At 46.1% G+C, this 22,855-nt stretch overlaps 1 long non-coding RNA gene across 4 annotated transcripts in view; it reads left to right on the top strand.

Annotated features, from left to right (window-relative positions):
* LOC135916830 (uncharacterized) overlaps positions 1 to 17,039 on the top strand; it is a 58,903-nt gene extending 41,864 nt beyond the window's left edge. For all 4 annotated transcript variants that reach the window (XR_010569081.1, XR_010569080.1, XR_010569078.1 and 1 more), the window contains 2 exons: positions 9,512 to 9,589; positions 16,823 to 17,039. This is a non-coding gene — a long non-coding RNA (uncharacterized lncRNA). The remainder of the gene's footprint in view (positions 1 to 9,511; positions 9,590 to 16,822) is intronic.
* Positions 17,040 to 22,855: the final 5,816 nt, after the last annotated feature.

Raw genomic sequence — 22,855 nt, 5'->3', positions numbered from 1 at the left:
CAGTCGACGTTGACAATGCATCGTCGGAGATGGCTCATGTCCGTAAACGGCTCCATGGGTTCGAACACGTAGTTGACTGTGGATGTGCGCGGATGACAACGCGGTAGGGCCCTCCATATTTGAGTAGTAGTTTTGAAGAGATACAACGTGCAGCGGAAGGAACAGGGAGCCGCACAAGCGCTCCAGGAAGAAAGGTGGGTCACCATGAGTGGTGCCACCGCATCACTCACGGTGGTTAGTGGTGCGGTGCTTTTCTGGTGCTCTTGGTCATTGGAGGTAAAAGCTCTAGCGAGATTGTGGCACTCTTCAGCATGCCTTGCCCTGCTAGAAAAGGGAGCATGTTCAGATGTATCTGGCCGGTATGGTAAAATTGTGTCGATGGTGTGCGACGGGCGCCGACCATACAGTAAGAAAAAGGTTGAAAAGCCGGTGGTGCTTTGAGTAGCGGTGTTGTACGCGTAAGTCATGAAGGGCAGAATGACGTCCCAATAAGTTTGGTTGGAGGCGATGTACATGGCAAGGATATCGCGGAGCTTACGCTTGGAGCGTTCCACAATGCCATTGGTTTGAGGATGGTACGCCGTAGTTGTACGATGAACAACGTAGCAGTCTTTAAGAATGGTTTCAACTACATTGAACAGGAAGACAGGCTCGTGATCACTGAGCAGTTCCTGAGGTGACCCATGATGCAGGATGAATTGACGAAGCAGGAATGAGGCAGCAACGCGTGCTGTAGCTGGGAGGAGGGCAGCAGTTTCGGCGTATCACATGAGGAGGTCGATTACCGCAATGGCCCAGAGGTTTCCAGCCGATGTCAGGGGAAGGGGCCCGTACAAGTCGATGCCGACGCGCCCAAAAGGCCGGCAAGGGCAAGGTAAAGGTTGCAAAGTATCTGGCAAGAGGCGGGCGAAGATTTGCGGCGCTGACAATCGGGATAGCGTCTTCAGGCAGGGTTGAGCGTAAGACATGTGATCGAAGTTCCGGGATGAATGTTGTAGGCCAAAGCTCCCTCCACCACTTGCAAAGGCCTTTATTCGTCACCGCCGCTTGGGACCAACCCACTAGAAAAGGATCGAGAGGACAAGCCACTATACCATTCCAATCCTCTTCTACAATATATTTATGTGTATTGTAGAGGAGGTTTCGAACAGTATAGAGGGTTGTCCTCCGCATTGAATATATATATCAGACAAGGATAAATAGGACGTACGTCGAAACATGTTTCTTTTTACTGCCAAACTTTTCGGCTGGTGGGCCAACATTCGTAAGTGTCATGTAACGAGGCATCGGCAGCCTTCTGAAATATTTTTAAAATTGTCTCTACAGATGCGGTGGCTTATTCGGCAGTAAATTGACACGGTTAAACATAGAAGATGCCCAAGTGGCAATTATGCACAATACCAGCACAACAATGCACACGTCGTCCACCTTGAATCACTATAATATCCCCAATCTGTGTAAAGCGGAGTTGTGATATAAGTTAGGCAGAATGTGAGTTACCCAATGCAACGACATTATGCGCACATGGCAAAAAACTACGAATGAGCTAAGACGTAGGACTGGCACCAACAGAAAAACAGAAATATTCAAAAATGGGTACGATGCCTGGTGTAACGACATCAGAAAGACAGTGGATGAGATGCAATAAAATCACGTTAAGCAGTGGCGGGCAGACTACTCAGCGCACCTGTGTCTTCGTTTATGCCCGACCTTAGAGTGTCAAACTTGTCATAAGAAAAGAATCGCGAATTCACCGCTGATAGTGCGAGCAAAACTGGATTCCTGAACCGTTGCCCTGATTTTGTCAAAGGAGGGACCAGGCGACGTGAGATGTTTTGATAGGGGCAATTTCGGAATTTCTTTGGCATTAGAGTTATGGCTATTAAATAGCTTTATAAGTGATGTTTCTCTTCGGCCAATACATTGGGTGTTATATGTATCGCATTCAAGCATGCATACTACGTTGGGACTGTCACAGCTAAAGTTGCCCCGTATGTTTACATGAAAACCAGTGGATGAGCTATTCACAATTTTTGTCGTTACCATGTGTGCGCACACCTTCCACGCCTATTTCTCCAAATGAACGCGGATATTGTGCTTACACACCACGAGCTTTGAAGATTAAGAGACATCGCGGAGGTTTCTTGACCGTCTGTAGACGGGCCTCAGTGGTTCTGCAAAAACATATTTATAGGCCTTCCTTGTTAGAATGTTGTGGTGTTGTTTCGATATACCAGCTGCTTTTGGTGTGGATGCAGACTAAGTGAAAACGAGATTAGTCAGGGACGTGTTGGGAGACATGGGATTGGCCCTGAACAGGCCGACCCGGTTTAGTTGCCTTGCGCGCTTTATGGCATCATCATGCATTCCCGGTGGTAAATTGCGTTGAATGAGAGAATCCATCAGTCCTTGCGAGTTTGAAAGGAGCTCATCACGGTTGGAGCATATTCTATTAAACTGATGCCACTCGCTATAAGGTATTCCCGTCTTGCAATGTTGGACACAAGTGCTATGAAAATCTCGGAGTTGGTGCCTCGCCATTGGTTTGTGGCAATGCTAACTGGATAGCCGTCTTTGACAGGCTGTGAAAGTAAAGTCAAGGAAGTTATTAGTTGCCAAAGAGCAATGATGAGAATAGGTAATGAACGTATAAGCATCGATAAATTTGTTAATGTAACTTTCATTATTTGGCTTGCAATATGGCGAATGCATGAAGTTGTCCATGAAACGCTTATAAGAGGATGGGCTTAAAGCTGAATTCTTAAACACCTATCTACTAATATGTCCATCACTATATTAGGATGGTATGAATCTGCCCTAGTACCCATAGAAGTTCCGCTAATCTGGATATAGTGTGAGTTCATGAGTTCATAAGGTTCAAATTTAACTTTCAACTCCTTTGGGCTTCTTCTTCAGCCTTTCTCTCCAGGTTTTGTCTGGATCAAGAGATTATCGTAATCCTGGTATATTTCCGGTAATAACGTCATATAATGGAGCTGTCATACAATTGACAATCGACGTACCAGAAAAATAAGTTTAATGAACTCCCACCTTAGCCTAGGGAACTTCAATGATGCTGCCATCCGCCAGGACAAGTTTAGCGGTGGTACCTGTCAGAGCCTTGTCTGGTACGAGGGAACGACGCACGACCAGCGTATTGCTTCTCGTATCTCGCAAGGCTGACGCGGTCTGTCCAAAGATTATGCCCTTTAGCACTAGTATCTTGCGTGCTACAGCCTCTGTGCGGGTCTTCACCGCGCTAGCCATCTCATGTTTACCAACTGGTGTGTTCGCATCTTCCACCTGCTCTTCTGGCGACAATAGGCAAGGCGTCTTCTTTCGTGGACCGTTTTTCTTGGGGCAGGCTTTGACATCATGCCCGGGCTTACCGCAATATCCACAGTACGGTTGCCTCAGCTTAGATCGGCAGTCCGATGCCCCGTGACCCAGTTTTCCACATACGAAGCATCGCATTGGAACTCTGTCGGATGAGCGTCCGTTTTTCTCCGTAGGGTTATTGCCTTCCAATTTGTGCCGGAACACTAACAAATAAGGCTGTCTCTGAGCCTCTAAGAAAAAATCGGAAGCTTCGGCCATGTCATCTAGCTGGCGGTACCATTTCTCGTGCAGGAAGAGTGCTAACCGATGATGACCGTTGTTCAGAAACTGCTCCGCCACCACTAGGTTTCGAAGTGGTAAATACTCCTTTTCGGTTTTGGACATTTCCACCAATCGACCAAAGAAACTCAGTAGTCTAGTTGCGTATTGCTTTCCAGTTTCGCCATCTTGGGCTTTGCTCTGTCGGAGCTTCTCCCGGCAGCCTTCCGCCGTAAAACGAAAACGCCGGAGGAACGCCAACTTGGCTTTATCGTAGTCGATGGAGTCTTAAGGAGACAGACGTCGAAAAACCTTCAGAGCATCTCCGCTCAAGCGTAAACTTAGGGCTGTGGCTGATTTGTCTCGAGGCCATTCTTGTCCGGTGGTGACACTTTCGAACCTTTTTAAATAGGCATCCAAGGCGTCCAGGCTTCCAATGGATCCCGGTACCAAACTGTGAGGATTCACGCTGAATGGTGCACTCCATCCAGGCCCTCGGTCTGCTGTTATTGCAGCATCCGCTGCCGCCATTTGAAGGCGCAACTGAAGCGTTCTCTCCTCCAATTCTTGCTGCCGTTGGCTTGTCTCGCCACGATTGCCGTCAGCTTCCACGACTTTAAGACGTAACTGTAAATTCCTCTGCTCAAACGCAAGCTGCTCCTTTCTAGGCTCGCATTCCGCTGCCCGCTCTTTTCGCGTCCGCGCTTCCTGCTCGTCTAACCGTGCCTTTAACTCCGCTCCTTCCAGGCCCATACGTTCAGCTAAAGCTAAGAGGTCTCGAGTACTAGATATTGTTCCTAGCCGTTAGGATAAAAACAATCCAAACAAATGGCTTTGTCCTGACGCGGACGTCAATTTGCGATGCACAATTGGGGACGAAGTCATTGGTTTCAAAAACACACACACAAACTTTTATTAAAACTAAATAGAGATAGAAATAAATAGAAAGCATAAAATAAATACTCAAAAAGACATTACGGTAGGGAATACACTTGGGGCTAGTATGACGTTAACAATACGCGTGTCCGGGCTTGCCACGGCGCAAGGGACGCATAACAGTCTCGACGTGGAGACGCGGCGACAAGTTGAGGAAAGGAGTGGCGCCGGTCTCACCAAAGGTTGGGGTGTAGGATGGTTGACCGGGCGACCGGAGCGCCCTTGCTCTGGCTTGGAGATAGAAGGCAGGCGGCTTGGCGGCACGAGCAGACGGCGGTGGCGTTCTGACCGGGCAGATGGGAGTAGAGCTCGAGCCCATAGCGACTGCTCTCGTCCTGCCCACGGGCACAGAATCTCGAACGCCGGCCTCGGGCAGTAGGCTGCACGAGTAGATAGCGGGGCGTTCTGGCCGGGCAGCTGGGCGTAGAACTCGGGCCCGTAGCCCGACTGTTCTCGTCCTGCCCACGGACACAGAAGCTCACCGGCCTTGGGCAGCTGGCGGCGCGCTCTCGTAGAATGGCGACGCACAGGAACGGGTTGGCAGGAGGCCCCGGTCGGGTGAAGTCCTAGTGGCTCGGGTCCGGAACCCGACGGCCTGGCTTCGACTCCCGGTCCGGTGGCCGACCTTCTCCTGGCGTCGCTTCCCGGAACTCTCCCGGCGTCTCCCCCCTTCTGCCAGCGCGCCAAGCTTTTCCTTTCGCTCTGGCAGATTAGTCCTTTTCTGATTGGCTGTTGGATGCTTGGTGGTTTCTCCGAATTGGTCGGCATTTTCTTCTTGTTTTTTCTTGTCGCACCACGAGTTCACCTACCGGATGTTCTGCGGCGTTGTCGTTTTCTCTCCAGCACGGAATTCGCCACGGCGCGCGTACTCCTTGTCGTCTGCTTCTGTCCGTTCTGACCACCGCACCATGTCGCGCACGACACACATCACAATGACTTCACGAAAATGATTGCACCTGACCTCACCTCTGCACAGGCCACGGACATAAGACTTCCGCTTGAATCGTACAGTGACATCTTTGAATTCGGTGACAGGCCTTTAGGCCGAACATCTGTTTTTCACCACCGTATAAACACTGCAGATACTAATCCAATTCTCGGAGTACCTATGGTGTATCGCATGCTGAACGTTGAGTCATGCAATTACAAGTGGACAAAATGCTCCGCGAAGGTGTCATTGAGCCATCAGCTCGATGATGTCGTCCTTGTGATAGAAATATGTTGTTTTTGCACGATTAACGCTACTTAAGCAAGAACTCGCCAAAGGACGTCTACCCACTACCACGCATCGACGACACCTTGGAATGCTTGTACGGAGCTAAATACTTCTCGTCCATCAATCTTCGATCCGGCTAGAGGCAGATTTCAGTTGATGAAATGGACCGCGAGAAGATGGCTTTCATAACGCCGGATGTCTTACATCAGTTCAAAGTCATGCCCTTTGGCCTATGGAATGCTCCTGCGACGTTTGCACATGTGATGGATTACCGTCACATGTTTGCACATGTGATGGTTACCTTGTCGACGTTATTGTTTTTTCCCAACGTTCGGCAGTCACCTTACCCGACTCGCTCCTCTTCTTGCGGTCTGCGGAAAAGCCGGCTTTCAACTTAACTCCACGGAGTGTCAATTCGGGCGCCTTAAGATCAGCGTGTTGGGACACCTCGTTGGCGCATCCGGCGTCCAAACCGGTCCGCAAAATGGTCGCGCCGTACGCAGTTTCCCTGTGCCACGTTCTGCCTCTGACGTGCGCTGCTTCATCGGCCTGTCTTCTTACTTTCGCCGTTTCCTCAAAAACTTCGCCGACAATGCTCGGCCTTTGACAGATCTTCTAAAGAAGAACTAGCCATTCTCATAGGACCCGGAGCAGGCTCAGGCGTTCACCGTTCTCATCGGGTTTCTGACTACCCCTTCCATAGCTGCCCACTTTAATACGTCTGCGCCAACCAAACTCCACACTGACGCAAGCGGCTACGACATCGGCACTGTTCTCGCCCAACAACAGAATGGTACCGAGTGCATGATAGCTTACACCAGCCGCCTGCTGTCACCTGTCGAGAGAAATAGAAATTATTCGATCACCAAGGAGGAGTGCTTGGCTTTAGTATGGGCTATCGCCAAGTTCCGGCTATATTTCTACGGCTGCACGTTTTCGGTCGTCACAGACCACCACGCACTTGCTGGCTGTCTTCCCTACGGGACCCGACTGAACGGCTTGGTTGCTGGGCTTTGCGGCTCCAGGAATTTTCATTTAGTGTCCATTACAAGACTGAACGCCTCCACAAGGACGCTGACTGCCTCTCGCGTCCCCCCGTGGATCTTCCCGATCATGTTCCGCATGATCCGGTGACTTCGTGATGCATCGTGGACCTGTGACGTGATAGACCTGCGTGACCGACATGAACGCTGAACAACGAAGCTACGCATCCTTACAGTCCATCATCGCTGGAGTGCAATCTGGCAGCACCGACGGCACATGCCGCATGTTCGTGCTGCCTGACCGCATCCTTTACCACCGTAATATCAACCCTGATGGCCCTAAGTTACTGCTTGTCCTTCCTCGTCATTTGCGACCCGTCGTTCTCGAATAACTTCCCTATGCACCGATGGCGGGGCACCTTGGTGTTTTGCTGTACATACGACCGCGTACGACGCCGGTTCTTCTGGCCACATCTCTACCGCTCCGTACGTCTTTATGTCGCAACTTGCGAATTGTGTCAGCGCCGGAAGAAACCTCCGCTGCCACCTGTCGGATGATTCCATCCAAGTGAAGTTCCCTCTTAACCGTTCTGTCGTATAGGCGTTGACCTGCTTGGTCCTTTTGCGAGGACGACTAGGCGGAATAAGTAGATCGCCGTCGCTACTGATTACGTGACATGCCACGTGATAACGAAGGTGTTGCCGAGTAGTTGTGCAACAGACGTCGCCAAATTTCTCCTTCACGACGTCATTCTCCAGCACGGTGCACCTCGACAGTTACTTACAGATTGCAGCCACTCGTTATTGTCTCGTGTTGTGGACGACCTCCTCCGGTCTTTTGCCCCTGAGGACAAGCTGTCCACCGCCTACCGTCCACAAACTAACGGTTTTACGGAACGTCTCAACCGAACACTCAGAGAGATGCTGTCGAAGTACATCTGCAAAGATCACCGCGGCTGGGACACCACGGCGGCTTACGTGACGCTTGCGTATAACAAGTACCGACATGACACCGCAGGATAATCATCCTTTTATCTCTTGTATGGCCGCGACCCCACATTGCACTTTGACACCATCCTCCCTTCTGTGCCACGTGTTGCAACTGAGTACGCTCGTGAGGTCATCGATCGCGCTCGCATGGCACGTCAAGTCGCCCACTCTCGTTTGTCATCCACACAGCATATACAGAAAGAGCGTAACAACCACTGCCATCGTATGTTAAGTTCGCACCAGGTGCTTGGGTGCTCCTGTGGTCACCATATCTTCGGATTGGCCCTTCCCAGGAGCTTCTCTCTCGCTACACAGGCCCTCATGAAGTCATACGCACAGTTAACGACGTCCATTACGAGATTTCGCCGGTACATTTTGATGCATCCTCAAGTCAGACGCCTGTCGACGTCGTGCACATTTTATGGCAGAAGCCATACTTCGCTCGCAATTCTTCGCCTACCGTGCGCCGAGACGGTGATTCGCCACCCGGTTCGTGTCATGGAAGGATGAGTGAAGAGAGCGGAAGAAGATCAGAGACGCTGGCTGCTGTATGTTTTTGATGGCCAGCCATCTTAGCTATTCTGACTCATCCTGCATATATATATATATATATATATATATATATATATATATATATATATATATATATATATATATATACGAAGTATGAAAATCGTGATTATTTCGTTTACATTTTGAAGTTACTTCCCCCAAATTATGGGGGCTATTTGTATATTTATGCATGCTACTACGTTACCATTTGTAGAATACTACGCACGCTCTCCGCACGCCAACTACCAAAGTTCTTGTATATATTGTTACGGGGATGTTGGAAGATATATATATATATATATATATATATATATATATATATATATATATATATATATATATATATATATATATATATACATATATATATATATATTGCAAATATAGTTTTTATCTACTTCCAACATCCCCGTAACAATATATACAAGAACTTTGGTAGTTGGCGTGCGGAGAGCGTGCGTAGTATTCTACAAATGGTAACGTAGTAGCATGCATAAATATACAAATAGCCCCCATAATTTCGGGGAAGTAACTTAAAAATGTAAACGCAATAATCGCGATTTTCATACTTCGTACTTCAGCGCACTTCATACTGCAACCGGAACTAACTCCACACTCGAGCCCAGTGAGCAGTTTGCCCAAATCCTCCCTGTACGCATTCATACCTGTCGCTGTCTTCCGATAATACAGAAGGCCGTGCTACCTCAGTGTACAAGGACGGTGAACTCCTTATCTCGGTCAACACAAAATGGGCGCAAAACAGCCGCATAAATGGGCGTTGCCGGGAAGACTGTATATTGCGATGCATATTGGCATATATTGTCATGAGTTGACTCAAATGCAAAGGCTCCAATGGCCATCGGCAAATCTTTTGCCAGCGTTAGGAATTATTCTAAGTTTTAACATTTTAGTGGCCAAAGCAAAGCCTTCAACTTGCTACCATCGAATGAGAATGTGCTGCTTTACCTTTGATCAACACCACCTCAACATATTACTGCTAGTATCCTTGTGAAATGTATTCATTGTGTTGGCAAGAGCTTTATAAGCCTGGCTTTAATGCTTTCCTCACGCCTCAAAGGTAAGGCTCCTCCTGACATGCTGCATTCATGTCCACCTTCAATTCTATTCTTAGAAAAAATCAAACTTAAATTCTGATACCCAACTCTGTTCACAATATAGAGACAGAGCCTTCCATAATGGCTTTCATGAGCACAAATATTTTTTGCGCTTTTCTTAGGAAGACACCCATATGATTACACCTTGCGGTTCTCGTCTCCTGTGGAACGGTGTGCCGTATTTAGTTTTTACCTTCAAGGTGAGTAAGCCTATGATGCTTACTAAATTTCAATATTTTCTTGCATGTACTTCCCGTCGAGAGACTTAGTTGTTAAGATGGGCCTTGGCGTATCGGGCACAATTTTCCTTTTGTACTGCAAAACAATATTTTTCGCACTTGTGCCAGCTGTCGTTCCTTGTTAGATTTACGCCCCGAATGGCTAATTTCTTGATTTGCTCCTTTTATTGTGCGATGTACCAGGTCCAGATAGGTTACTGTGGAAATGTTGTGACGACTACTTTCTTGCCTTTACCGCACGATGAGACAGTCTTGATAAAAAGCCACTGTAAGGCAACACTGAACATTCGTATCCGCTGTATATACTAGCCGCTACAACCACTGAGAAATTATTTTAGGAGTTTCTTGCCAGCCGTCTTGCCATCTTTGTTTTTATCGAGCATAACTTTCTTATTTCCTATCTGTTCTTTCTGGAGTTTCTTCGTCGATACCTTCTGTAAAACAACCGGTTACATGCATCATGAACACGCCTGGAAAGCACTGACTGACGACATCCTTCGACTTCGATATAGTCGGAAACATGAAAATTACACTGATGATAGGGTTTAAGAGAACGGCCGACAATGGAACCGGAACTTCACAGTGGAACGTAGGCATAAGCAAGGCTGTGTTGTGAAAGACACCGTAGTGATTCACACTCCCCTCAAGAATCTCGGTTATTGCCCATCACATATAATCTACCATAGTGACAACAACTGTGAAAATCAACAAAGAGGTGTCGTAATTTTTAAGCAAACCTTTCTTTGCGAACTACTTCGGGAGTAGACATGATATAGCCCTGCTCATCATATGAGGCCGTATAACGTAAAACTATTCCAATATGTTTTTATTCCAATCTCCTGACGTCAAGGGTGCGATCTTGTACGCGTTCCAAAATCGAACGGAGGCGGTCCGTTCTTTCCGTCGCGAAATCGGCGGTCCGTTCCGTTGCGTTTGTCCGATAGCAGACGACACGGAGTGACTGACAGCAGATATCACTTCACAATTGACGTCATGGCATTCGTCACCATTCAAACTGACCAACCGTGTGCGGCTCGGTGGAACGGACCGCCTCCGTTCTATTTTGGAACGCGTACAGGATCGCACGCCAAATCTGCGTAACCGCCGACGCTAGCATCGGGCAGTCACTCGCAGGATTGTCTGAACAAACCAATCAAATGCTTCCCTCATTCATAGGAGGTCACTTTTGTTTGCTTGAAAAACGAATAACACTGCCTGCACTGAGTGATTTGACTTATCTAATTGGCTCACAAGAGGCGAGGAGCATGCTCAAGGGGAGAGGGATTCGATGGGGCCGAGCCACTGCACTAAATATCGATAACCGGATGAAGAGGGTGGTGCCTGCGTCTGCGATTGGTTCGCTTTCTTTTGCTCAGCTTGCGGTGGCTCGTCGACAATCGCGGCGGCATGAAACGGAAGCTTAAGAATGACGCTAAAACGGATCCTCAGCAAAGAAGAGTTGGCAGAATGAGGTCGTAAACGTGCCGTAAGTTCTCGAAAACGTTACACGGCCACGCAGAATGTTTTATTACACGTAAATAAACCCATGCTCTCCGGCAGGGGCGAGTAGCCAGTGCCTGAGCGATCGGCGGTAGCCATCTTTTATTCCTTTCAGAACAGGGCAGCGTGCGGCTATTCAGAGAAATATTCCCTTTTGTTCGGCATATAAATGCATCTTTAACGCATACACGTCACGTTGACGTGGTGAGTTTTCGCGGTTTTCTGAAGTCGCGTGACAGGCAGATGAAGTGGGTGCAGCCCTAAAACTCTTGACCAATAGTCGAGGTCTAACGGCGAAAAAACGTCGAATCAAAAATAACTATTTTTCTTTTGTTCGGTGCAATCATGCGTAATAAGTGTTTACACGTCATATCATATGGAGAGGTATCGCGGTTTTGGTGACGCCGCGTGACAGAAAGGTGAAGTGTTGGTGGTCCAAAAAAGTTTGTGACCAATTGCGGAGGGCTGATTTCAGAATTGGAATAGAAAAGTTTGGATTAGCTTTACGTTATAGCGCCCTTGTTCTCTCAACGAATTAACGTAATCGCTGCTCCAGCCACAAGAACGGCCGCTTTCGTGATGTCCAATAAATTTCCACATATGAAAGCTGATAGTTCCTGTCATGTGACGCAAGGCTTGGTTCCCTGCCTTCGCTCACCACGAACTGCACCATCGACCGATTCGGCTCGAGCATCGTGGAAGTGTTGCTGCCGCGCTGGTAGGCCTCTTTACCTCTGAAAACGAGCGATGAGCATTCCCGAGGTAGCCCGTTTCATCAGCGCCCATATACCTGGCGACGGGGCCCACCACCATAGTGAAGAACAAATGAGGAAACCCACATAGCAAAGATAACAACAGCCACACTCCGTTGAAGCGGTAACGAGCGCGAAGACCAGTTTTCTTACCTTGACAAGGTTATCGCCTAGGAGAGCAGGGAACCAGGTCGACGACTTCCGCAGAAGGGGTGTGAGCCTGTGCTTCGTGACTGTCTGGTCCTTGCTTGGAAGGCTGCACATCAAAGGAGTTCTGCTAACATTACGACACCTCTGACTGGCTGAAGAACCGCTTAAAAAGAATATCTTGATTGGGACTGAGAGAGCTTTGACTAGAATGTGACTAGTTTTTTCAATGTGTAAATAAACATATCACTCCATGTCCCCGGTGCTCTCATCCCTATGCCTGGAGGACTGCTGGCCTACATGCGACCCCAAGGCGCAACACTTTACAGCGGTAGGATGTAACTTGTAGCTACGCCAGTCGGCGGCAAGTGGTTCGCAAGCGATTGGCTGACGGCGTCAAATGGAGCTTGTAGGCAACGCCAATCGCCAACAACTGGTTCGCGAACAGCTTCATGAACGCAGTGCATCATGATTGCACAGTACACGGTGCGTGCCCGTTTATTGCGCTTGGGAGTCATATCAACTTTTTAGCCTAGACGTAACTAAAACCAATAGAGCGCACACAGCTGTCTATTGTGGCACTATGGTTGTTGCCAGTCTCAGCAGAAAGCACCTTTCAGCATAGAACTGAACCAGCTACCTAAGCCAGACCTCATACTTGTGTGGTTGGAATTAAGGCTTAGAGACATACCGGAATTTCAATCAATTAGAAGCCGACTCAGGACTTACATATTCTTGCAATTCCTTCGATATGGTGCAGAAAAACTTGGAGACTTGGTGCTACTTCTGTGGATAAACGTTTGGCTCCTGCTATGTTTTTGCAAGGCCTCAAATTCTCTTGTGAAAAGAGAATTGAACAGCTGGTAGTTCTTACGTTGGAATATGTAGGGTTTTGCAGCAATTTCTGTGGGAACAGCTGAGCCAAAGCCTAAAGTAGCGAGCATGGACCTAATGAATTTGACGAAGGCTAGCTTGTTGCGATCGTTTGAAGAGCTTGACGAAGAGTAGATGATAACAGTTTAGAAGCCGAAATTTCTAGCTCACCCTTAGAAGGCAACAGTGCTCAGGGACACTTTAAGTACTTCCGCACCTCAATTCTAAATCAACAAAAAAGGAGGAGCATGAAGAACTCGAAAGGCAGGAACAAAACAAAATTAGGGAGGACAAAAGTAAACCGGTATCAGAACATTCAAAGATTGGAACAAGGGTTTCAAGGAAATCAGCATTACCGGTGATAGAAAGGGAGGCCTATATTTATGAGCGTAACTGTACGTGTGTAGCTGATGGCAGATCCCGGTTATGAGAATCTTATTGAGGGCGGCGAAGTAATGTGTCTATAGAATGCTAAGGAAGTGGCGAGGACAGCTGTGAACGATTTTGTACAGTTATCAAGGGAGTACGTAGCGAAGCTAGCTCTTGCAGAAGTCCTAGTTGAGCCCAGCTCATTAAACAAGAGTACCAGGGCGGAGTTCAGTCTGTGGGGAAAGTGCACTAGAGCCCAATGTAGGCAGGGCACTGCAGTTGTCGACAGATCCTAGGTATGCGAGGAACGTTGTGCAAATTAAAAAAAAATCTCCATTGTCCCGAAATGTTTGAAGTACTCCGCCAATCGAGGTATCTATGATAGGAATGATTTACCAGCACATCATCCAGACTGTGTGGTTGAGATTGCAATCGTGACCGTTGATATGAGTACTGGTCAACTCAATACGCGAGCGGAAGGGTCAGAAATCAGCACCAGAAAGCGTGCTAAGAAATTCGGCGTGGTGGAGACAGGAATTCGTCAAAGAACGCAACGCAGCAGAATAAAGCAAAAGGCGCTAAACGCTGCGGGGAGCAGCGTCAAAGAGTAGGAAATTCACATTTTTCGCTTGCATGTTTCCAGTCAGAGGCCGTCCGAGCTGCCCGACGAAAGCCTGCCGCGCGAGCCATCTTCATCTTCTTTACAAATAGCAACGCTGGACAGGCCAGGAACTAATAGCCATCACGTCCTTATTGCGCACGAGCATGCAGACCCTACTGTCAGACTATCCTCGCCAGCAGACTCCCGTATGTGTCGACAAAATGACCAATTCAAGTTGCACAGCGAGGCAGTACATTTATCATCATTATCATAACAGCGAGGTGGTACATTTATCACCCCGATGGTAGCAAATGGTTTCCCGTCAGTTCCCGTTCTCTGCAAAGCGATATTCTACAAGCTTTTCTTGACGACCGAATGGCAGGTTATCTTGGATATCACAACGCGGATGACAGGATCCGAAACCCGTTCTCTTTGTCTGGGCTCTCCTGCGCCATTTCCAATATATCACCTCTTGCGTACCTTGTCAACGCCACAAGCGCCCAACACCTAATCCAGCTGGGCCCTTGTATCCCCTCCCTTGTCCTGCCTTTTCCTTTGAGCTCGTTGCAATAGACTTGTAGGCGTATATTCCGCTGATCACCAACAATACTGGTTTGTGATAGCTGTTGATCACCTCACTTACTATGCTGAGGCAGCTTCTCTGCATTCTGGTACAGCTTCTGAAGTTGCGGAGTTTTCCTTCGAGGCATCTTTTCACGCCATAGAGCACCACGCGTTTTCTTAGCGACCGCGGCAAGACCTTCCGCTGTTGCATTTTTCCCGAAGTTCTACGAACTACCAGCACTCTTCCTAAGACAAATCATAGCTACCATCCACAGGCTATTGGCTTGCCTGAGCATTCGCATCGCACATTCCCCGACATGATATCAATGTACAACCGCCCGGCCCACGAAAATTGGGATGCAATGAATCCGTTTGTGAGTTTCGCTTACAATACTGCACCTCAACGTACCGCCAGCTTTTCCCCATTCTTGCTTTTCAACGGGATCTCACCAACTTTCGGCCTTGATGCATCTTTCTTCTCAGCTGCTGTCTGATCAGCAGTGCTTTTTTTTTCGAACAATTTCTTTCCCGCCTCGCCCAGTGCCGCCATCTCACCCGAATTAACACCGACATCTCCCAAGACGCTCGCAAGCACCGCTATGACCCCACTCACCGCAGTGTGATTTTCTTGCCTGGCTATGAAGTATTACTCTGGTCACCTGGACTCCAGTTTGTGCGGCAATTTCGCAGCCATTTTCTTCAACCATGATCCCTCTTACTGTCACTATCGCGGGACAGAGATTGTGTGCGTGCCTCGTTAGAATTCCTATGTACAGCGCATTTCATAGCACACTTCTTTGGCAAGGCTGGCTGCTTCCGCATAGAGGGGGAAATTTGTGTACGCAAATTATTCGCATGTCATCTTCCCCAACTGTACATATCACCATAAGAGCCACGACTTCTTTGTCGTCATGGTGCGGAATCTTCCGTAATAATGAAGTACCTCAGAATCTATAGTATATGCGGTTATGACTTCGGAAAACGGCGTATTGTACTCGGCTAGCAAAAAAATGTAAATGTCTTGAGTAAATATTGTTTTATTAAAACGGGTATTTGTGAAGCTGCGCTTGTTATAGTAATTTAATGGCTTAGTCGAGCAAAGCGTGACCCGCACAACTAGTTATGGCCGCTACTATGTATATCTAACTGTACTCTGTTCATACGGCAAAAGATGTTCTTCTTCAAGCATAAAATAAATGTCACTGATTCAATGCATTAGAACTTGCACATTCCTACTCAAGCTGCTGCGTAATATTATGCGTGTGGTAATGGTCCTAAAGCCATTCTATTTGTATTTACAACCTGCTACAAGGCAAGTGGCGCAGAAAAACCTGTGGAGGTCCGTAATTTCCTGCGCTACACGTTTGGGACAACGCTCCGCGCAAAAAGATCGCAGGATAACTCCATAAAAATATTTTACCTGCTTATTAGACCCCTTAATGTCCACGGTGAGGGCGTCAATTTATTTGGATCTCTAAGAGGATGAAGTTCCTGCAGCTTCCTTTCCTTCTACACTAAAAAAGTTGAAGCCGACAACAATAAAAATTTAGGCGATGAATTCTAACTCAAATGAATTATTCTTACTAAACTTACCTGTTTCAAGCTGTGTACGACACCTACACGGCTCGAGCGTGCTTTCAGCGTTAGCGTTTTTGCATAGATGTGCGTTTTCGATAACACATTCTACTGAACGCATGTAACCAGCACTGAAATATTTCACATGAAATATGTGTAACGTTGGCTATATCTGCATTTCTTCGAAACGCCACCACAAAACACAAAAAACGGAATGACAGCAAGGACGCTAACATATGGGTTCTTAGTGTCGTTCCGTGTTCGCGTTCTTGTGTGGCGTCGTTTCGAAGAAATGAACCTTTACCAACACGTTGAATTGTCTGTTCCAGTTAGAGCTGCAATGTTTCGAATATGTTCTTCGGAAACAGCAGATCAAATGGAAATGGCCAGATGTTTCATTTCAAATTGTATCAGATTGTGAAAGTTTAGATAGACAGCGTAAGGTTAGCGTAGGTCCTCTCCTATTATTCGAGGTACGTTTCTTCTGACATATTACGAAATAGTTATTTTTATTCATAGTACAAATGCCGTTAACTCGTTCGTCTTACATAATCACCAATTGTTAGAGTGTTTATTAGATTACGAACTGGCTCTTGATATGCTGTATGAGCCATGAGTAGAGCCATGTATTCGGCTACATTTTGGTCTGACGAATAAGTTGTCAAATGAAGAAGCTGCTTACATATGGCTGGAACGAATAAATTTTCCAGGACACTTCCGGTATGATACTTTTACACACTCTATTGTAATGTTTCGTTTCTGTTTTTCCGACTATTCGTATTGCTCTCCTAAATATCTTCTTTTACCTTTTAGGTAAGCCTGAGTGCGAGATGCTAGTTTGGGAGCATCACGTTCAACAAAGTGTGCCCGCGTGCCAGTTGGCATATAAAAAATATTGTGTAAGAGAGTTTCCTATCTACACACGCCAATGTGCACCACCTAAACGCAAAATGCAAGCTACTCGCTCTCACTGATAACAAGACTCGTCGCTGTTCGAAGGCACCTTGAATAAAACATTTGGCATTTCTGTTATCTGTTCATTCTTTACTTGTAGCAGAACATATAGTGATTGCATTTTCTAGTTTGTATTTTTATTGTATCTCACTCGTAACGGCACTTTAATTGAGCGTTCACTGACGCCGAGACCAATATATTCTGTATAACGCCACACTGCGTTAAAACCCCATCGCGCCCAGCTGGCCGTGGGTTGTGCCTGCGAGCGACAGCGTGCGTGGCTGAGCAGAGAATGGGACCTTGATGCATGTCGTCCTCTCGCGACCCAAAGTTGGAGGGATCGTTATTATGCGCGTGCTTAAGGGAGAGGGGACGCGAGCACACCAAAACGTAATCTAGCATCCACAAGGGGCGAGGGGTCACGTGAGGGCGTGTGTCCTCGTTTAGTCCAGCCGCGGCTGCAATGACTGTCCGGGCGGCTTAGGGTATGCAGTGCTTACGCGCCCGATCTCGGCGGTAATGTGGGTGAGCCACATGGCTGGTGCCCTTCTGTGTGCTGTCTTCCCGTTACCTTACATTTGGAGGTCGCGTAACCTAAAGTTTTGGAAACGCGTTGAAATGATAGGAAGCGTTCGTTCCCCTTTGCCAGCGCTCCAGATCTCCTCAGTGCTGTAACAGTAAACTTTCACGGTTATCGATTTAGGTATTTTTTCTTTTGGCTTATGTGCCCTTGACACCCTGCGTGTTACGTTAATTCGCGAGAGAATATTAAGTGAAAAGTATACACCAAATAAATTGACGAACCGCGTACCCGATTTGACTTGGTTGCTTAATATTTGCTGTCGCTGAGTGCTTCGCCTTTCGGGCAATGCTGCGACTTTTTTAATTCTTAAGTGTTGCAGAAGCTCTATCCCCACTCAGCTATGTAACCCCTCAGGTGCAAGTGGTGCTATCTATGATATATGTAGTGCGCATATATCTATGCGATGTAGTGGCTGATGCTGCCTTCCTCGTAATTTTTTATACTTTTCTCATGTGCATTTTATTATCCCTTACGAAGAACCACTTTTGCTAGCCAAAGCGATGAATCACACCTTAAAATTGAACCATTAGTGTCGCGGATGGGACATTCAAAATAGCCGGCGGATTATCTTAGGATGTCTACGGGACGCTCAAGCGCGCATAAATTATTTGTTTGCGAATATTTCCAGAAAGTCCACACTGCACATGAGGATGTCACGTGAACGTTGAAACTCTGCAACACTTCGTATCTTCCATCAGTTAAGCAAAAATTACATGTTGAAAAATCAATATTCTTTAGGCCTCATAATAATGTGTAAACAAAGAAAGATTTTAAAACGCGGTCCCGCCGCTATCTTTCAATGTAGAACCTATGTGTAATGCAAAAAAAAGAAGAATCATCGAAATTAAACAATGCGCACAAAGCAGTTGTAGGTGCGAAACCTGGTCAGCAGGGTTAGTCTTAACCACATAATAAAAACATACATATTTCAAACGTGCTTTGAAAGTGACTCCAAATATTACAAACCTTAGTGTTCACCATTTTATTCAAGCTGTTGAATCAAAGAAAATATTGAGATATCGCGGTAAAAATATACAGTTTCAAGACCTTTGGTGTCTGATGTAGGAGGTCTAATGAACAAAGGCCGTAAGTGCCTAAATGCCTAGCTTGCACCATGATTGCTGAACGTTTTTTTTCATTTAACAGCTTGAATAACGTTGGCTAGGGCACCCTACATACTGATTGCGTTATATCTCTGTCTGATATAGTAAGGCGCCAATATAACGAATACAAAATTAGCTACATAGAACGAGTTATTATTTGTCTAATATTATTCGCACAAAAGCGCTAAATAGTTCGTAAGTCACTTCTTCCCATCTTGCAGTGCACTGCGCATTTTGGCGTGATCCATAAAGTAAGAAAATGTACACCTATCTTTACCATGTCCAGCTATGTTCCAAGGTGCAATGGAAGATTTTCGCATGTCAAATCTGTTAAGAGAAGCACCACTGAACTGTGGGCACGGCAGCAGATTGGCCACGGAAGCAGCGTCAGAATGCCGCTTAATAATCCGCTCCTATTTTGTATCCAGACGCTCCTGATTCTGCTGCTTGAACCAACGGCACCAACGGAAGCCCCATCGACCACAGATGCACAGCAGATATGGCTTCTCGATACTGACGGTGCAACTCGTCAATCGACCATCAACTTATTGGCCTTGGAAATCATCGCTGGTGGCGCTGGAACTGCCTCAGCCCTCCCCCCGGAAGTCCTGACTGCGCCACTAGCGTCAACACTTGTGCCTGGTATAAAGCTGGCCTTCAACGCGTCGCTCGGCAGTGAGCACGGCAGCAGCGTCAGAATGCCGCCTAACAATCCGCTCCTAGGGCCCTATAATGTAAAGCTATTCCAATATGTTTCTATTCCAATCTCCTGACGTCAACTTTGAGTCACCACCGACGCAAACACCGGGCGCTCACTCACGGGGTTGTCCAAACACACCAATCAAACACTCACCTCGTTCATAGGAGGTCACTTTTGTTTGCTTGAAAAACGATTGACATTGTCTACACTGAGCGGTTGTCGTATCTAATTGGCTGACAAGAGGCGGGGAGAACGCTTAAGTGGAGAGGGATTTGATGGGGCCGAGCCTGTGCACTGAAAATTGATCACCGGATGAAGAAGGTGGTGCCGGCGTCTTGCGATTCGTCAGCTTTCCCTTACTTAGCTCGCGGTGGCTGGTCGAAAATCGCGGCGGCATGCAACGGAAGCTTAAGAATGACGCTAAAACGGACCCTCAGCAAGGAAAAGTTGGCAGAATGAGGTGGTAAACGTGGCGAAAGTGCTCGAAAACGTTACGAGGCCCCGCAAGAAGTTTTATTATACGCAAATACACACTGTAAAAAACATTTGCCTTACTTTACAGAAAATTTGCTGGTAATTTGTGACAGAACACTCTTCCGTAAATTAAGAACGGGCATTTCCGTAGAACGGACAACTGTAAAAGAGAGACCGTAATACAAGATACGAGTGCTTCTGTATCTAGAAAACGGAAGACTCTGTATTCTGAATCGTTACTATAACCGTTAAAGCACGGTGCTTCTCGTATTCAGAAAACGGAACACAATGTATGCTGAATTTGTTCTATAACCGTTAAAATACAGGTGCTTGCCGTATTCAGAAAACGAAAGACTCCGTATGCTAAATCTGTACTATATCCGTTAAAGTACAGGTGCTTCGCGTATTTCCTCTTGCATAGCGTATCTATTGTTCGGAGAAAGTGCCATCGAGGACAAAATTGCCTAGGACGTGGGAGAGTCGACCGAAATTTATGGTGTACTATTTGGTGGGATCAGCCATGCTACCATCTGCGTTCCGAATGTGTATACGTGAGCCACTGTTTTCAGTGGTCTTGAACAGAACTGCAATTTGGTCAACGCTCGCACTTCCAGGGTACTTTTGTGCACGATAGTACATCTCCTTTAATGCAAATGTAATGAAGGCAGCTCATAGCCAAAGCAGTAGGTCACCATTGAGAAAATTGTCTTGTCAAACATACTGACATGGCTGCAGAGATAAAACACTTTGCACTTTGTGATATGAATGCACTGCATAGCATATATACAAAAATGTACAACATTTCAGTCCTCAAGTTCTTAGATAACAGAAGCAACTTTATTTTCTTCAATCACTCGTCTTGCACTTATTTCTGTTGAAAGTCGTTCTTTCCCCAAATGTTTGCAAGGATAAACTTGCTGCTGTTAGAAGAAACAAATAGTATTCGTGAATATCCATCCTAAAGAAAGCGGCAAAAAAGTATAATCACAGAACACGACAAAGCAGTAACTTCTGTGTTAGAAAAACATGTAAATAGACCAACATTGTTGGAACAAGGGATGGTGCTGTAGCCAACATTTCGACATAGGTGCTTGTCACTAGGGTAGCAAATGTTTTCCTTGGGTGTGTTGTTTTGGATTGTGCATAGCTCACTGGCCCCTAGCCTCATTGGGGGAGAATAAATTGGTGTATATAACAGGTGAAGACAAGCCAAAGTGTTAAAATAAAGGAAGGAAGGGTGTTCTTAACAGTGGCGATTGTGATGGAGTGGGTATGAGCACTGCTGTCAGTACTTGCTACGAGTAGGGGTGACCAAAACAGAAAACGATGTACACATGTAAGCAGTCATTAATTCAGTAGACCTAATCTTCCGAGAAGAGAAAATAGATATCAAGATAAACAGCTTGCACTTTTGGAAAAGGGAAACGAAGAACTAAGGAAAATAAATTTTGTATCAAGATGCATCTGGTTAAGATCACTGTAAATGGTAAATGAAGGCACATTATGGATATATATTTTGTTGAAAGCCGATGAAGAAAAGATATATGAAAGAAATAATAAAAAATAGGGACATTAAAGAGAAACTGGGCATGACCATAAAACAGCAAAGAACAGCCTGTATAAAAAAATGGGATGGACAATATGATAACCAGGTGCAAGATTGCAAAACGCCGAGCGCTGTTTATGTTCATGCTGCTGTTGATGGCTTCGAGTTTCTGTCTTCCTGTGGAACCTTTGTCTTACTTGAACAAGGAAATGGGTCATTTTTTAAACAAGTCAGTTCAAATGCGGTTGAAAGCTTCAGCATTATTACAATAAACGAAAATATGGACAGTTTTCCTGGTTGTGCTTTCATCACCAGTAATTTCCACTGGTGTAAGCTCAAAACTTAATGATCTAAATGGACCTTAGCTCCTGGCAACCATTAGCTGGTCTTTTTTTCAACACAGATTTTCAGCACAACACACACATTATGTGTGTTGGCAGGAGCGCTAGCGATCTACATTATACTTGTTGCCATAGCCAAGGTGAAACTTGGTAACAGTGAGTGAAAAAAAAAACAGCATTCCACAATACTGATTCAAGTCGTCTGGAAAAGTTTCTTAAGAGATTGTACACCCCCCAAACCACCTAATAATAGTATTTACGTACTATATATTTTGTTGTATATTACGGTTTCTTTACAGTGATTTTGATGATACTACTGCTTGCTCGGTTCCCTCCTGAGCGTTATTTCCTTTTCTATTCTTCGTCTATCTTTTCTTCCTCTTTTCCCTCTTTAGCGTGACGAGTTCCTCATACTTTGTTTGCCCCCGTCTTATGTAATGCCTCCGGGCCTTTAAGGCTTCAATAAATGAAATGAAATAGACATAATTATACACCACACTGACTTTCATGTTGTCAACCATGCTATTATAACACTAGGCATCAAGTGAGGAGAATTAGGGGATAAGAGGGCACAATTCTTTTTGTTATGACATCAAATGTGCTTTACATTATTGCTACATTCCAACTAACAAAGGAGCAGCCGGTTTGTGAGATAGTGACCAATGCATACGAAAGCTAATGACATTCTGTGCAGCAGAATGTTGCCGATGAGGTGCTATGCGCACAAGTGCACTCTTTCACACAAAATGACATCCTGCAGTCAAACCTTGTGCAATCTTTAGAGTTTGAAAAACACCACAGTGTAAAGCAGAGCACTAAATTTCTTGAATATTACAAAAATTATTCGATTACTCATTATCCTTACTCTTTGTTAAAGATTCACAGATTGTTCCCTACGGGTGCTGTAAACAGGCACCCTGCTTTTACAGTAGTAGCAACAATGATCTGTGGCACAGACAGGAAGAAATGCTCATGAAGTTTATGCAAGAGTATTCCCTACAAATTGCACCCCATTTCACATTCCAAATTGGTAGAAGAGGAAGACGAAAAAAACTATTTTCTGGTGCAGGATGCATACTCTAGAATAGAAGAAACAAGTGTACCCTACCCATTGCTGCTGCCGATGCCTCTGCACTAGCAGTTAC

Source organism: Dermacentor albipictus, chromosome 7, assembly GCF_038994185.2.
Source record: "Dermacentor albipictus isolate Rhodes 1998 colony chromosome 7, USDA_Dalb.pri_finalv2, whole genome shotgun sequence".
NCBI classification, from domain to species: domain Eukaryota; kingdom Metazoa; phylum Arthropoda; class Arachnida; order Ixodida; family Ixodidae; genus Dermacentor; species Dermacentor albipictus.
The sequence above is the reverse complement of the archived record's forward strand: the minus strand, read 5'-3'. Positions and strand labels throughout refer to the sequence as shown.